Here is a 16410-nt window from a genome sequence, read left to right on the forward strand (position 1 = left end):
ACCACTCTGCACTTTTACATTTTGAAAAACGATTTGAATTCAAGGTTTTTGAAAAATGAATCAATAACAGGGATATCGAGCATATTTTAAAAAAAATCGATTAATTGAAATTGATAATTGATAATGTAAATACGTATGGTATATCACTTAACTGGATTGAATTTATTTATAGCCATGGAACATGAGAGAGACAAGATTATAACCAGTAGATGAAATCACGATCAATTAAAAAATAAAAATGGCGATAAAAAATCATCACGATTAATAAAAAAATAAAAAGCTGGATCACGATTTAATTTTAAATTAAAAGCAGATATGATTAAAAGGAAATAAATAAAAAAATAAAAAGTGAATTACCTAATTTCTAACCTAATTTATATTTATAATTAATATTAATAATAAAATAATAATGCTTTTAATAATAATAGAATTAATAATAATAATATTAATAATAATAATAATAATATCAAAATAATACTAATAATATAAATAATAATAATAATATAAATAATAATTATATTTTTAATACTATTAATAATAATAATATTATTATTAATGTTAAAAATAATGATAATAATATTGATAATACAATATTAATAATAAAAATGATAATTTTAATTATAATTAGTAATAATGATAATAATCATTATAAATGTTAATAATACTATTAATAATAATAATATTATTATTAATAATAAGTTGTATTAATAATAATGATATTTATATTAATCTTATCACTTTTAGTAAAAGTGATAATACTAATAATCTTAATGATAATAATAATTATTAATAATAATAATATTAATAATATTGAGAGTAATAATACTTTTAAATGATAATGATGAGTGATAATAATAATATTAATATAACAATTTAATATTAATACATAATTATTTACAAATAATGGTTCGTGAATCGCCGGAATTAGTCGAGGTCAAATGAAATCATGTAAAGATTTCGTTTAAATTTTGTCAGAAATTTCTGGGTTGTTACAGTACTCTAAGTCCAAGGTCAATTATCAAGAAAATTGAAAACCTAGGAAGGGTAAAGAAATCTAGCAAATCTATAGGAGGGATAAGTCAAAGGTTGGGTAATCTTAGGATAAATGAGAATCAATGATAAAACATTAAGAAAAGAGGATTGTGCATTTAAAACTTAATGTGTTTTAAGTCAATATGTCACGATTTCAAAATTGCACATCCTCTAAATGGTTAAAAGGATTTCTCAATAAGATTATGCATAACTTAGGAATAAATGCTTACTTGAATGGATTGCATACTAGTTGTAGGACAATGTGCTTTATGTGTATAATTTTTGTGTAACTATATATATATATATATATATATATATATATATATATATATATATATATATATATATATATATATATATATATATATATATATACACACACACACATATACATGTCTACATACGTGTCATTGTTGATGAAACATCGGTTGGATGTGATCATACAATGTTAAGCAAAGAAATCTTGTCCTCAAGTATTCTATAGAAACGACAAAATCACCAAAACGCGCTCGACGTGAAGAATCGTATAAGATGTCCACTATTCCAGCTGCACGGTCAACTACGACAGACCGCGGGATCAACCGAATAAATTCTCTACAGTTGACCGCGGGTCGACCGTACGGGTACTGACAGGCCTTTTAACCTTGTTCTTGCCTCATTCCGTATTTTATTCAAAATCGCTTTTATTTCCCTCTCCTCCACGACTCAAGATCTCCAACCGCACTCCGACGAATTTGCTCCTTCTCATCCTTAATCTTGAATCTTGTTAAGATTAATCTATGAATCCCTTCATTCAAATGTGTTGGTATGATGAAATCATCAAACATTGCTTGAAGAAACCCTAATTCGAAAATCCTACTTAAATTGATGCTATTAATCAATTGTGTTCATGAAAACCTCCAAAACATTTAAAATCATGGGTAACATTGTATCAATTTAAGACTTTGAATTCTAGGGTTCATCATACAACTAGATTAGGTTTTCATAAGTTCATTGTTCACATGATTCAAACACATTGTCACTAATGAAGAGTAATAATGTAGAAATTGGTAACATCAAAACATTTGTGTTGATGAAAATCAAGTTTACAATTGTGTATTGATGAAACTCGAATTTTCAAAACACGGATCCATATAAACATTATGAAAACCACTAATGATCTAAAGTGCAAACGCATTGTCACCAAAAGAGGGTGAGAATGTGAAGAATGTTAACATCAAAATACTAGGTATTGATGATAACTAAGTTTGAAAATCATTGTGCTATATGAACATTTTGAAAACATGTGTTCATATATTTGCAAACATATTCTTACCAAAAAGAGGGTAAGAATGTGAAGAAAGTTAACACTAGAACATACTTATGCTTATGTTAGCTAAGTTTGCAAAAGCTGTGATTACACAATTGAGTCATTTGTACGATCACTTTAATTTAAATAAAAGTGTTGTTGCATAGGAAAGACAATCAAAGGGAAGGGAATCTACAATCCTCCTCCAAACACAAAAAGATCGGTGTATAATCGTGAATTCATAAGCACACTGAAAATTGCAGAAGGAAGGATGATCAAATGTACATATTTTCCTGAAACGGTTCACGCATTTACAAATCTGGGTTGAAATGCATTCCTTAATCTAGAAGGTCCCGTATACACCTCCTTGATTCGTGAATTCTATACTACCTTCACCTTTGATGAAGGATTAATTTCATTCAGAATCGACGACCAACGATATACACTTTCACTTGAAGAATTTGGAAACATACTGGAAGTTCCAACGGAAGGAAAGTGTTTCTTCCATGCCACAGTCTTTCTCAACTTCCAACCTTCATAAATGGCGATCAAGCAATTAATAAACTGTGTTGAAGGAATGTGTCAAGAAGTGACTTACTTGAGGATGGGGTTCTTGGGAGACATTTACGTTAAAAGTATGACATTTGGAACAAATAATGTAAACTAGAAAATCACTCAAATGTTCATGCCACTCAATTTGCTCTTCTCTGGTGTCTAGAAAAAGGAGTACGTGTTAAGATGGCTTATCTCATGGCAACGAGAATGAGCGACGTTCCCAAGGATACTTCTAGGGCACTTCCGTACGGAATGCATCTCAACAAGTTATTTGATTACTTTGAGATCACCGATAATGATCAACATCCTCCATCTCTTCAGCTACTTAGCAGAAATAAAATCACAAAAATGGGGTATGAGTCAAAGGGACACATTGAAGATAATGATTCTGATTTAATCGAGCAAGTGTATGAAGAAATGATGAATGCTCGTGTTAATTTAGACAACATATAAGACAGTGATGAGGAAGAAATCTTTGAAGAATCAAGAGATCCTTTCTATGGTTTAGACCCCAATTCAAAAATGGAGAAAATTTATTTGAATCAACTCAAGGGTGAAAGATACCAATCCAAGATCAAGAAGTTGATAAAGAAGGTTATGAAAGCTATATCATGCCAAAGGAATGATGATGTAAGCTATTCAAGGCATGTTGGAGAGGGAAGCCGAAAACGTAGATAGTAAAATCATGATTTATAATGATGTAATGACTAATTGTGTCTTTAAACATTCAGTGGTTTGTCTTAATAAATAGTTGTTACTTGAATGGGTGATTTGAAAAATTAACAGATACTGTGCGGTTAATACAACGGTCGACCGCAGTCTGGACTGCAGACCATGTGTCTTTTCTTTTGGAGAAGAATTTAATGCACAATAAATTTTTCAAACAAAGATTTGTGTGCATTCAGTAGGTTGAATCATAATGAATATAATCTATCATTCTTAACTATGATTCATTTTCTTAAAAGATTCAATTACTTCAAAAAGGAAAAATGCTTGAAAGACTCTTCTCTTTATAAAGAAAGTATCAATATGCAAGTTCTTCACAAATCTATCCTTCACAATGAGTCATTCAAACAAATCACCTAATAATCACTTTCTAATCGACTTAACTTCATCTGTTTCTAATTCATTCGACAACCTTCCTTTGTCTTCTCCCGAAGATGTCAAGAATTTGGTTAACCACAATAGGCTATTAGTTAGCTCACGACCAATAACCGAAGGTTTCCAAGTCATAGTTGACCACTTTCATGAATCTCTCATTGAAAACTTCGCAATTATTCAATGGGATGCATTCTTAACCCTCAATGGTCCGTTCACTCTACCAATGTTCGCGAATTTTACGCCAACTATGAACTAACTCCTACAAACGAAATCAAGTTTCGTTTGTTTCATAGAGAATACTCCATGACTCTTCAAGAGTTTGGAAAACTAATGCGTGTTCCCTGTGAAGGAGTTGAATTCTTCAACCATAGCCCAAACCTTAATCGTCTTCCCATGTTTGTTTCAAAAGGTGACATCATAAGAACCATTTGTCAACCTCCCGTCAACCACATCTCAATTCAAAATGAGGGTCTTCAAGCTTACCATCTTGCACCCAAAATTCTAGGGGGAGTAACTAAACTGAATGCTTTAGATATTATCTTTCTAGGGGGAGCTTTTGCCTTCATGTTAACTCCTTATGCTTATATTTTAATTGTTACGATAGGGGGAGGTAACAAATAAAGAAGCACACATCGAGCAAATGCTCTTATTTAAAACAACATACAAAGATAACATGCGTAGTATCTCACATGACATATGCATGATATGTACATGAAGTTTGTTTTAAGGTCGATCATAAGGATGCGAAGTGCTTCCCCCACAAGTGAAATTTGCTAAGAACGTTTTTAGTAGCTTGTGGGTTTGTTGATTCTGATGATGAAGCACAACCCATTAGATTGGTGATCGAAGGGAGATGAACTGATCTTCTTCCATGCTTTCTTCAGACCCGATTGTGCTCCATGCATGTGTGTTTTCGTCCTACGTAACTTCATTGAATGCTCTAACCGAATAATAGTTGATTGGAGAGGTGGTTAGACCATCAAAGTGTAGCGCTTGAACTTTCAAGTACCTGAAGAGCTTGATGAGATGAGCTCCATACGGAAGAGGAAGAGAGTCATCATGCACAAGTTCATTCATCCTACTTGCCATGAAGAATGCCATATTGAAAGGAATATGGTGCTTGAGACACCATAGGAGAGCAGCTTCACTGGCATGCACTTGAGGAAAGAGACTTTCAGCTTTTCAGTACACATTCTTGCTTATGACTTGTAACCAGAAGTCATTCAACATCACTTAGGCTATTTATAGCCATTATATGTTGGTATGCTTCTTCAAGAAGCTTCTGATTTTTTGACTAGCTATTTTTCACTCCTTTCTAGTTAACATCTTCTAGTACATTCTTAGTAAATATCTATTATCTACTATCTAATCTCGCTTGTTAATTCTAGATTAGTCTAGAAAAATATTAACATTTTAACACTATTCATATGCAGAAACCGTTTGGGACTATAGTTGAGCTAGCTCTGATAATAATATTGAATGCTCATGGATGCTCTGAGTACATCTTATCTTATATGTTTATGGAAAGTAATCATTTACCAAATTATCTTGATTTGTTGACTTATATTTTGTGTTTTTAATCATAACAATTGGAGCTTTCTTGAAACAGGATTCCTTCAGCAGCCAATTCTATAATTGATGCGGTAAATAATCGACATTATCTTGTGCTCATTTCGGAAAAGTTTATGGAGGCTTGTGCCGCTTTAAGTCAATCAGTAATTACAAATTTGATTTCTCAGAGTCCTATTAAAGTCGATCAAACTTCTGTTCCTCCATCATGTTTCTTGCAACTTTATGTTTGTTCAGTTTTATAGTTTAATAATGCTTGCATGATTTCGTTGTGAATAACATGGTTGCAAACGGCGATTGCGGTGGCCGTTGCGATAGTTTGGTGAGTAGCCCATCCCGTCGTCTACTTAGTCGATCAACCATAAAAAGTAAGGTCAAAGTCGGGAAAGAGTCGGCTTTTTTCTGGCTTTGATATAATGTAAACGAAAATCTCAAGTCCGTTTAAAAATTAGCTGGGAAAAACACCGACTTATATATGATCCCTTAATGATAAATTAATAAATAAACTATAGTTTTAGAAAACATCTATATATTATACATTAACCCTTAATACTAAAAGCCTCACAGGTTTCTGTCGTTTTGAGTTCCTGAAAACCCTTTCTATATTAATTAAACTAACATTATATCATCTTATAAATTATTTGTAGATTATTTATTTTTTAAAATATTGTTTATTAAAATATTTATGTTTAAAATATTAATATTTGATATGTTTATATTATCCCGACCCCGTCTTGACCGACTCGGCCTTTCAAGGTCCTGACCGACTCGTCTTCGTCTCGGCGTCTCTTTTAATCTGGGTAAATAACATTCATTAATCTTTTCTACGACAAAGTACATTACCCATCTTCTATTAGGGAGAGGAATCCTTGCCATCTAATTGGTCCACGTGGCACTCTACTCACATAGATTTACTATTCACGCTATTTACACTTTTTTATACATATATTTTTTTACATTTTTTATATTGTATATATATTTTTTTACATAAACATATAATAAATGTGTGGAGAGTGGTTGGATATGAACTGTAGCGTATTGTTGTTCACCACACCCTGTTGCGTCCTCTTCTGTCCATACGCCATTCTCTTCTTTCTAACCCTATCTTTTCCCTCACCCTCTTGCTTTCTCCATTTACGTTCCTCCTTTCAGTTGCCTAAGTTTGATTATTCAGAGTTAAATCATGTATGCTTGATCGATTTCTTTTCAATTAAGCGAATTTTTTCTTTAATTTTGTTTGCTATTGCAGTCTGAAAATCGAATTACTTTTGAATTTGAACGATTTCATTACAGGTATGATTAATTGATTTCGTTACAGGTGTGCTTAATCACTCTTGCTTTCTCCATTTAGGTTCCTCCTTTCAGTTAAGCGAATTTTTTCTTTAATTTTGTTTGCTATTGCAGTCTTAAAATCGAATTGTTTTTGAAGTTGAACGATTTCATTACATGTGTGATTAATCGATTTCGTTACAGGTGTGCTTAATCGTTTTCGTTACAGGTATGCTTAACCGATTTCATCTCGATTGAGATTTTTTTTTTTTGTCTTTCACTTTGCCTTTCAGGTTAACACGGATAGTTGTTTCTGTGTTGTTTAAAGCTTTTTGCGCCTTTAATCGTTCATGCTGGTGAAAAACCTTTTACATAATTAGTATAGGAGATAAATAATAAATAATTTGTATTTTAATCTTTTTTTGGTTTGTTTTTATTTCTGTTAATAGATGAAATAAATAATTGTGCTGTATTTTTTTCTTTTTTTTCTTTGTTTTGATTGCTGTGAATACATGAAAAATAATTTGTATTTTAATCTTTTTTCTGTTTTTTTTTAATTGCTGTGAATAGATGAAATAAATAATTGTGCTGTATTTTTATCTTTTTTTCCTTTGTTTTAGTTGCTGTGAATACATAAAAAAATAGTTCTTATATGAATGAGTTTTTATGATTTTTTATTTCTTCTAATACACTTGAAATATGTATGGTTCTTTATTGTTAATTTTGTGTGGGGTATATTTTTATGTCATTAACAATGTATACTTTTGTAGGATATATTTTTATATCTTTTTTTTTTTGGATGAGCAGACGAAGAAGAGAGGCTGAGCAAGGGTTGGTCGCGTACTGTTTCTGCCACGCCAACCGTTACCATTTAAAAATAAAAATAAGGATAACTTGGCGTCGCAACATTTATGCAACTGTTGATGTTTGCAGCCATGGTGGATTTTGAATCCCATTTTCTCCTGAATTGTCAATGCCAGGTATGTGCTTATTGAGTTTTTAAAAACAAAATGTTCGTTACAGTGTTCGCTTGTATTTTGAAAAAAAACTATAGTTTTTTTAAGTTTTTCGTGAGTGTTATGTTACATGTTGATAGCGCAGGCGACGTTGATGCTTATATTCGTGGTACTTGACGTGGCAACACTCAGATGGCATTTAATTTATGCAACTGCTGATGTCTGCAGCCAGGGTGGATTTTTAATCCCTTACACCGACCCCCGTTAATATGGGGTTTGGAAAACAATTTTTCGAATCTTGGCATGGCAATCTCTGGATTGCAGCCACGACGATCCGTTTTTTCCTTGTGTGACTTTATGCACATAAATGAGCTTCGCGGTTTGTCATTTTTCAGTTAAATTTCCTTAAATGTTATGGTTGTTCGTTATTTCAGATATATTATATGGAAAGCTACAAAAGACAATGATGATCAATTTTGTATGATATGGAAGCGTTCATAAAAGTTGTAACCATATACTGGCGAAGTAATCTGCAGATTGCAGCCATACGATTCAGGCTTAATTAGTTGAGTTTATGCATCAATTTGAGTCTCGGTTTATTAGCCGGTTTTTTAGCGGTTCTTGGTTTTCGATGATCTTTATTGTTTGATCTATTGTTGGAAAACTTAGAAAATGGATGCTCAATTCGAACACTATTGATTGAGTGTTAATACAAAATAAAATCGTATACTGACGGGGCAAAATGCAGATTGCAGCCATACGGTTTGATACTTTCTTAGTTGATTTATACATCGATCTGAGCCTCGGTTCATTGTTATATTTACTTACTTTACTTTATCCATCGATCAAAGTTGTTGATAGCTGCATGTCATTATTCAGTTATTTGTGTTAACAGTCTGATTGCTTAACTGTTATGGTTGTTCGTTATTTCAGATGTATTCTATGGAAAGATACAAAATGTAATGAAGATCATTTTTGTATGATATGGAAGTGTTCATAAAAGTTGTAACCGTATGCTGGCGGGGCAATCTGCAGATTACAGCCATACGATTCAGGATTAATTAGTTGACTTTATGCATCAATTTGAGACTCGGTTTCTTAGCCCGTTTTTTTTGGTTCTTCGTCTTCGATGATCTATATTGTTCGATCTATTGTTTGAAAAGATAGAAAATGGATGCTCAATTCGAATGCTATTGGTTGACTGTTAATAAAAAAAATTTCGTATACTGGCGGGGCAAAATGCAGATTGCAGCCATACGGTTTGATGCTTTCTTAGTTGACTTTATACATCGATCTGAGCCTCAGTTCATTGTTATATTTACTTATACTTTACTTTATCCATCGATCATAGTTGTTGATAGCTGCATGCCATTATTCAGTTATTTGTGTTAACAGTCTGATTTGCTTAACTGTTATGGTTGTTCGTTATTTCAGATGTATTATATGGAAAGATACAAAAGGCAATGATGATCATTTTTGTATGATATGGAAGTGTTCATAAAAGTTGTAACCGTATGCTGGCGGGGCAATCTGCAGATTGCAGCCATACGATTCAGGATTAATTAGTTGACTTTATGTATCAATTTGAGGCTCGGTTTCTTAGCCGATTTTTTTTTTTGGTTCTTCGTCTTCGATGATCTTTATTGTTCGCTCTATTGTTTGAAAAGATAGAAAATGGATGCTCAATTCGAATACTATTGGTTGACTGTTAATAAAAAAAATAAAATCGTATACTTGCGGGGCAAAATGCATATTGCAGCCATACGGTTTGATGCTTTCTTAGTTGATTTTATACATCGATCTGAGCCTCGGTTCATTGTTATATTTACTTACTTTACTTTATCCATCGATCATAGTTGTTGATAGCTACATATCATTATTCAGTTATTTGTGTTAACAGTTTGCAGATTTTCTTAAGACAGACAAGATATTCAACAGAGAAAATTGCTTTACATGGGCTACCTTGTTGAATAACAACGAAGAAGATGAATTGCTAGGGTTTAGGGTTTGGGGTTTAGGGTTTAGTGACGTTGAAGATTCAGAGTTAAGAGCTCTATTTGAGGTAAATAATAATATTTATTGAAACTTTTTAAATTAGTTGACTTTAGATTATGGTTTAAAGTTATGATTTGTCAGTCGTATTCTTGATAATTATATTTAGTGACTTTAAAAAAAAAGAAAAAAAACCTATATTTAGTGACCTAACATATTTATTTATTATGTGTTTTGTACCAAAGCGGTGATATTAGGACGCCTTGCACACGCTGGTAAACATAGGGTTTTTTTGTGATGATATCGTACTCCGATAATCGTGCTGCTCGAACTGCCATGCGTGCGTTGCGAAATAAGCGTTTGCGGAGAAGGAAATTATACATCCATTACTCAATTCCAACGGTTAATTCCCCTCCATAGCTAATTCCCCTCCAAGTAATACTTTTTAAAAATGTTTGATATTTGACATAAGTTATCATGTGTCTCCCGTTAGGTAGGTTGATTATTTAAACGCTTTGTGCAGTTTCAGCTCGATCTTGATAGAATTGCCAGTGGGGAAGATATTCTAACAACTTTAATGATTAAAAGGAGCCCTAATAAGTAAATAACAACTCCTTTATTTTTATTATCAAACAAATTAGTAATTAAAGTGTTACTAATTTGAAATGTTTTATTAATCTTTTAGGTATACTTCAAAGATATCGCTAAACGCCATTGGAAGCCATCAGAGAGTTACGCCTAACTTCTGAAGATATCAGACCAGTCCTTACAAATATTCTGAATCTGTATAATGGCAATTGGGAACTAATTGAGGAAGATAATTATCGAACTCTTACAGATGCTATATTTGAATCACTGATGTGTGGTGATTGCATCTAATAATATTTTTGATTGGAGATATTAAGAACATGTGGGATTTAACTCCTGATGCAGAGCTGCTAATGGAACTGCCCGAAGAGTGCACATTTGAGACCGCATTGACTGATTTGACTATGAGTGATATCTATTAAACGCGCGTTATTACTCATAATCAAATCAGCCAATGCAGTCTCAAATGTGCACTCTTCAGGCAGTTCCATTAGCAGTTCTGTATCAAGAGTTAAATCCCACATGTTCTTAATCTTTACAATCAAAAAAATTACATGTAATCACTACACATCAGTGATTCAAATATAGCATCAGCAAGAGCTCGAAAATTATCTTCCTCAGTTAGTTCCCTATTGCCATTATAGTATCTGCAAGAGTTCGATAATTATCTTCCACAGTTGTCTTCCTCAATTAGTTCCCAATTGCCGTTAATCTAAGTTTGTAGTAGTTAGGTAATTGATGATGTAAATTTCTAGTCAGTGATTTCGGATATATAACCTATAATCTGTAAACGCCATTTTCGCACCATTAATACTTTGCCAACCGTTATATTTATAGATTTTTCTTTGATAATGTATAGCCGCGTAGCGCGTACCTTCAATCTTGTTTAAAACATTGTGAGACTATCATGTGGGAAAACTGCTTGCTACTTTTCATTAGTTACTCAAATAATGAAATTGATAACCTATTCGGGTTACTCGGGAGGGGGCGAGTATTTTTACTATAGTGTACGCGGCCTAATCAAATTAATCCATGATCTTTTTCAAACCCTTTCATGGTCACCACAAGATTTGCACATGAGACCTCTTGCAAGGATCTCCACCAACCTCTTAGTGATGGCCACCACAAGATTTGAACCAGAGTCCTCGAATATTCAATATTGGAAACTATGTGTATATCTTTATTAGCTTTAGTTGAATCTAACGTGTTTTTGGTCTCATGTCAACCATTGGGTAATCTTCAAGGAAACTATGTGTATATCTTCATGTCAGCTCATTTCTGGGATGAGCCAAGGGAACCTTTTGTGGACTGCAAGTGCTTCAAAGTTAATGCGAATACGATGAGTGGCGTGGGTCAATCCAGTACGCCTGGTGCAGGAACTGTTAAAATGGATCGAATAACAATCAGAACCACAACTGGGGCTGGAAGCGGGACCATGATGCCGACTATTGGTTTGCAAACTCAAAGTCTTGGAGTGAATAATAACGTGGCTGGTATCGTTGGTCTACCGCAACCGACAACAGGTGGTCCACAGTCAATATATGTCAAAAGTTTGGGAGGTAAGATCAATACTATATGCTACAATTTTTTGTTATCTAAATATGTCTAAATAGTATAAAGTAAAAGTGTAATAGTTTTTCTTTTAGATTGTTCCAAAAAACATATGTTTCGGCAGGGATATGCAAGCCCTGTGTTGACTTTGTCAACCCATCCAGCGGTCCCCCGTAGCCCACTGGAGCCTGGCGAAACACCTTCACCCATAAATCACCACAATATGCCAGCGCCCAGATTCGAGCCTGCGTGAAGTCATTGTTCCAACACTTACATATGTGGGACTGATGGGATCACAAGGGCCGGGTACCGTTGAAGCAATGCTTCGTTGGTAGTTTTTCTTTTAGATGGAAAATGGTAAATATTATGAAAATGATGCCAGGGGGGACCTATATGGGCAGAGACAAGGTTAACCTGTGTTTATAACTAGATTATAAGTAAGATGAAAACTTATTACATATTTAATTAATTACTGTAAATTTCAGTGTTAAAGTTTGGATTTCTGTTTGTTGTTGTATTTGTGTCAAGGGTACCGGAGTGCATCTAGCTTTTGAATCATAAGTCATCTGGGCTAATATCTCCAAACCTTTAATTGGTAGCCTGCCTCCTTTAGGGGAGGTCAAGAGTTCGACACACGTTGGTTACATATTAAAAACACAATTTCATCCATGCCATCAGGGACGGAGGATATAGAGGGCAGGGGAGGGCCCCGACCACCCCTAAAAGATTTGGACTAGATAGCAATTTTTTAATTTATAAGGGTTTAATATGAAACATTTACTATTGGGCCACCCGAGTTTGGGTAATCGACTTAGAGGGCTGGAGAAATTTAGTTGTTAATTTCCCTTTTGAATGCTTGTGCAGGTGTTATACTCCGTATGTTCTAAGATTAAAGTAATAAAATCTACTTTTGTTTATAAATCTAGCGAATAGGTCGGTGGGATCAAATCCCTATTACTCTATATTTTATTATATACAATTCGTTATACTTATGTATTTATAATTTATGATATACGTTATGTGTTATGTAATATGTTTGTTCGAATAATTATAATTATATACTTTATATTATTGTGGCTTTTTCATAATCGATTTAACCAAATAAGTTTAAGAATATTGTTATAAAAAAACTGAATATTAATTGATATCTTGATAAACTGAATGGCTAATATTTAACATACAACGTTATGTATACAATCACGGGCGGAGGGAGGGGGTGCAAGTGGGGTCGGCCATCCTCGACGATCGAAATTTTTTTAATGTATTTTTATGTTAAATTTGACATTTTTTCCAATTTTTTTTTTACGTGTTTTGCTTGATCTAACTCGACCACCCCGTATAAATCTTCAAGCTCCGTCCCTGCATGCCATAAAGTATCCACTCATGGCACATTTCCCATATCGTTTGGTGGAGGTAAAGGGGAGGGGGTTTTACTTGGCCGTCCCTTGGATCGGTTTCAAGGTTTCCCCCCGGGCAGCGATGGGGGCGGGGTTATTATCGCTGCATCGGCATAGTCGAAACGGGAGATGATCGCAACGGGTTGTTTAGTCCCCCTCGGGTGATCCTAATCGCTATTAAAAAAAACATATAATTCGATATTCACTTGCATATTAGCTAATATATAATGGTTAACCTCTAAAAGAAATTGGAAGGACTCATTTTTATATTTAGCTTTTCAAGATTTTTTATTAGACTTTTTTGCTTCGTTGGTCTCTGTATTATACCTCATATTGCTTACAGCGTCCCCCAGGTTATTTTTTTGCCTTTAAAATCCTTTGTTTTTCAAAAGTTTGCAATCAACATCCCTCCATCAAACTTATGTTAAATAAGTTTGTCAAGTCTTAACATGTGCAATGCATGTGAGGGTAAAATTGTCTTTTTATCCATCTAAATCTAAATCTAAATCTAAACTTTGCTCAACTTGTTCTTCTCCAAAATTACAAACCCTATTTTTTTTTTTTTTTTTTTTAAATAAAATCAAAAACTAAACTAAACTTAAACCAACACAAACCTAATTTATCCCTAACTATTGTTTTCTGAAGAGTTCTGCAGCACTTGTCATGTTTAACAACACCATGCGCATAACCAATTACCAATGGATCAACCTACCAAAACCTTCTTTACCACCTGACTTCCTAGAATCACTATTTGATTCTGTCACAAGCAACAGAACAAATTAGGTAGGTGCACTGTAAAAAATAAACTGCCATTCAACATCTATGGATACAAATTCGCATAAAATAAGAATAAAAAATCACACATAAATTATAAAAATTTAGCATAAACCATTAATTTGTTTTAGCATGAAAGATACTAAAATATGAAGCGTAGTCGACGTCGGGAAAATTTTCGTTGGCATGAAAGATATTTTATCGAGAACGTGATGAAAGATTCGGATGAGGACGATAATGAAGTTGGTTGTTGCTCATGTTGCTCCTCTTGCGCGCCCTCGGATTCGGATTCATAGTCTCCTTTACTTGTCGTCGGGTGTTTTTTAGTGTCTTCGTGCTAATGTTCCTTTAGTGTTTCGAGCTTTGTTGTTGTTTTGTGAGTTTTATTCGTGGGTTTGTGTGTGGTCTCGTGTGCGTTTGTGCGGTCTATGTTTTATCTAGCTACTTGCTAGTGTAATTCGTGTTCTTCTTTTATATATTATATAAAAAACTTGCTTGCTTTTCAAAAAAAAAAAAAAAAAAAAAAAAAAACTAAAAAATTGGCATTTTGGCATAATGTGGTGTTCATATGATTCAAATACCTGCTATACCATGTTTACTTTGTTCTTCACTCTATGACCACCTCCGACTGCTAGTAACATAATCGCATGTGTAACAACTGGCGGAAGCCTGAAGCAACTACCGGCAACCTGCAACCTGCAACCACCGCCGACAACCTGCAACCACCGCCTTCTTCAACCAAGAAAACAAAATCGAAGGTTCACCACTACCACCATGGCAACGAAAGAAATCAGAGTATATGTGTGTGTTTCACCGATTTAGGGATTTCACTTTTTAGGGATTTGGGGATGTTTCACCTGTTAGGATTTAGGATTAAAGGATTTTTCAGTTTTGTTTCAAGGTAAGCTAGTTTGTTAAATTTAGAATTAACGCATCTGACCATGTAACCATCACCGTGGAACCAGATGTAATTTGAAGTTGAGTATTTCTATTTATTGCTTTGAAATGTTTATACTGGTGTTGTAGTGTGGTATAAGAAACAATAAGACGATCGATTGCTATATATATATATATATATATATATATATATATATATATATATATATATATATATATATATATATATATATATATATATATATATATATATATATTATTTACTTTTATTATTATTATTTTTTTTAAATCAGGGTTTGTAATTTTGGGGAAGAACAAGTTTAGCAAACTTTAGATTTCAAACGAAGAAGATGGTAAAAAGGCGGTTTTACCCTCATATGCATTGCACATGTCAAAATATAACGAATTTATTTAACAAGAGTTTAAAAAACAAAGGATTCTAAAGACAAAAAAATTACCCGAGAGACGCTGTTAGCAATATTGGGTATAAAACGGAGCAAAAAAGTCTTATGGTTACATGGTAAAGCTGTTGTTTCTTGCATGCTTGCATCTAATTGGCCATCGACAATGCAACTAATTCGGCTTATATCTCAAGATCACATGAATAACGAGTATGCCTTACCATATACTCCATCCGTCCCAATTTAATAGTCCATAGACAAAAAACACACAGTTTAAGAAAAAGTGACTGTCACATGTACTTTTTGTCTACTTTTTTCCTACTTTCCAGTTTTACCCATTACTTTTTACCTATACTTGTCTTATTTAAATAAAGCAAAGGTATAAAAGTACTTTAATCAATTATTTTTTTCCATTTATGGAAGTGGACTATTAATTTAGGACAGACGAAAAAGATAAAGTGGACTATTAAATTGGGACGGAGGTAGTATGAATTTGTGATATTCTCTTTTTCAATTTGACAATTGTTAATAGCTAACAACAGGTTTTACTTTAATACTAGGAAACTTGAAACTTGTAAGAAATACAGTACAATTTTCGTTGTTTTCCGTGCAATGAATCAAGGAGTGTGTTTGGATGAAACTAGCTAGAGCTGGAACTTGTGCACTAGAACTGGAGCTAGAGCTTATTTTTAAAACTGGTAGCTGAAGCTTATTATTTTCTATAAGTGTTTGGTAACTAGCTGAAGCTTATTTTCCAATTCATAAGCTCTACTTTTTTTCATAAGCTACTAGAAGTAGCTTATTTTTCTAGAGCTTATGATTTTCATAAGCTCTACTTTTTATGTCTACCAAACAAAGCTTATTACTTGGAGCTTATTAAAATCATAATCTCAAGCTCCCATAAACTCTCATAAGCTCCCATAAGCCCTGCGCCAAACACACCCAAGATGGATTTCTAGCATTGAAGAAAAGAATCTCTAAAGATCAGAATCATCATATTTATATTCGATTTTTATGTAAATTATAATTATGTTACCCAA

At 33.3% G+C, this 16410-nt stretch overlaps 1 long non-coding RNA gene across 1 annotated transcript in view; it reads right to left on the reverse strand.

Moving 5' to 3' along the window:
* LOC139863075 (uncharacterized) overlaps window positions 1-14733 on the reverse strand; it is a 71330-nt gene extending 56597 nt beyond the window's left edge. Inside the window, exon 1 of the long non-coding RNA XR_011764392.1 lies at window positions 14654-14733. This is a non-coding gene — a long non-coding RNA (uncharacterized lncRNA). The remainder of the gene's footprint in view (window positions 1-14653) is intronic.
* Window positions 14734-16410: the final 1677 nt, after the last annotated feature.

This window comes from Rutidosis leptorrhynchoides, chromosome 8 (genome assembly GCF_046630445.1).
Source record: "Rutidosis leptorrhynchoides isolate AG116_Rl617_1_P2 chromosome 8, CSIRO_AGI_Rlap_v1, whole genome shotgun sequence".
Taxonomy (NCBI): domain Eukaryota; kingdom Viridiplantae; phylum Streptophyta; class Magnoliopsida; order Asterales; family Asteraceae; genus Rutidosis; species Rutidosis leptorrhynchoides.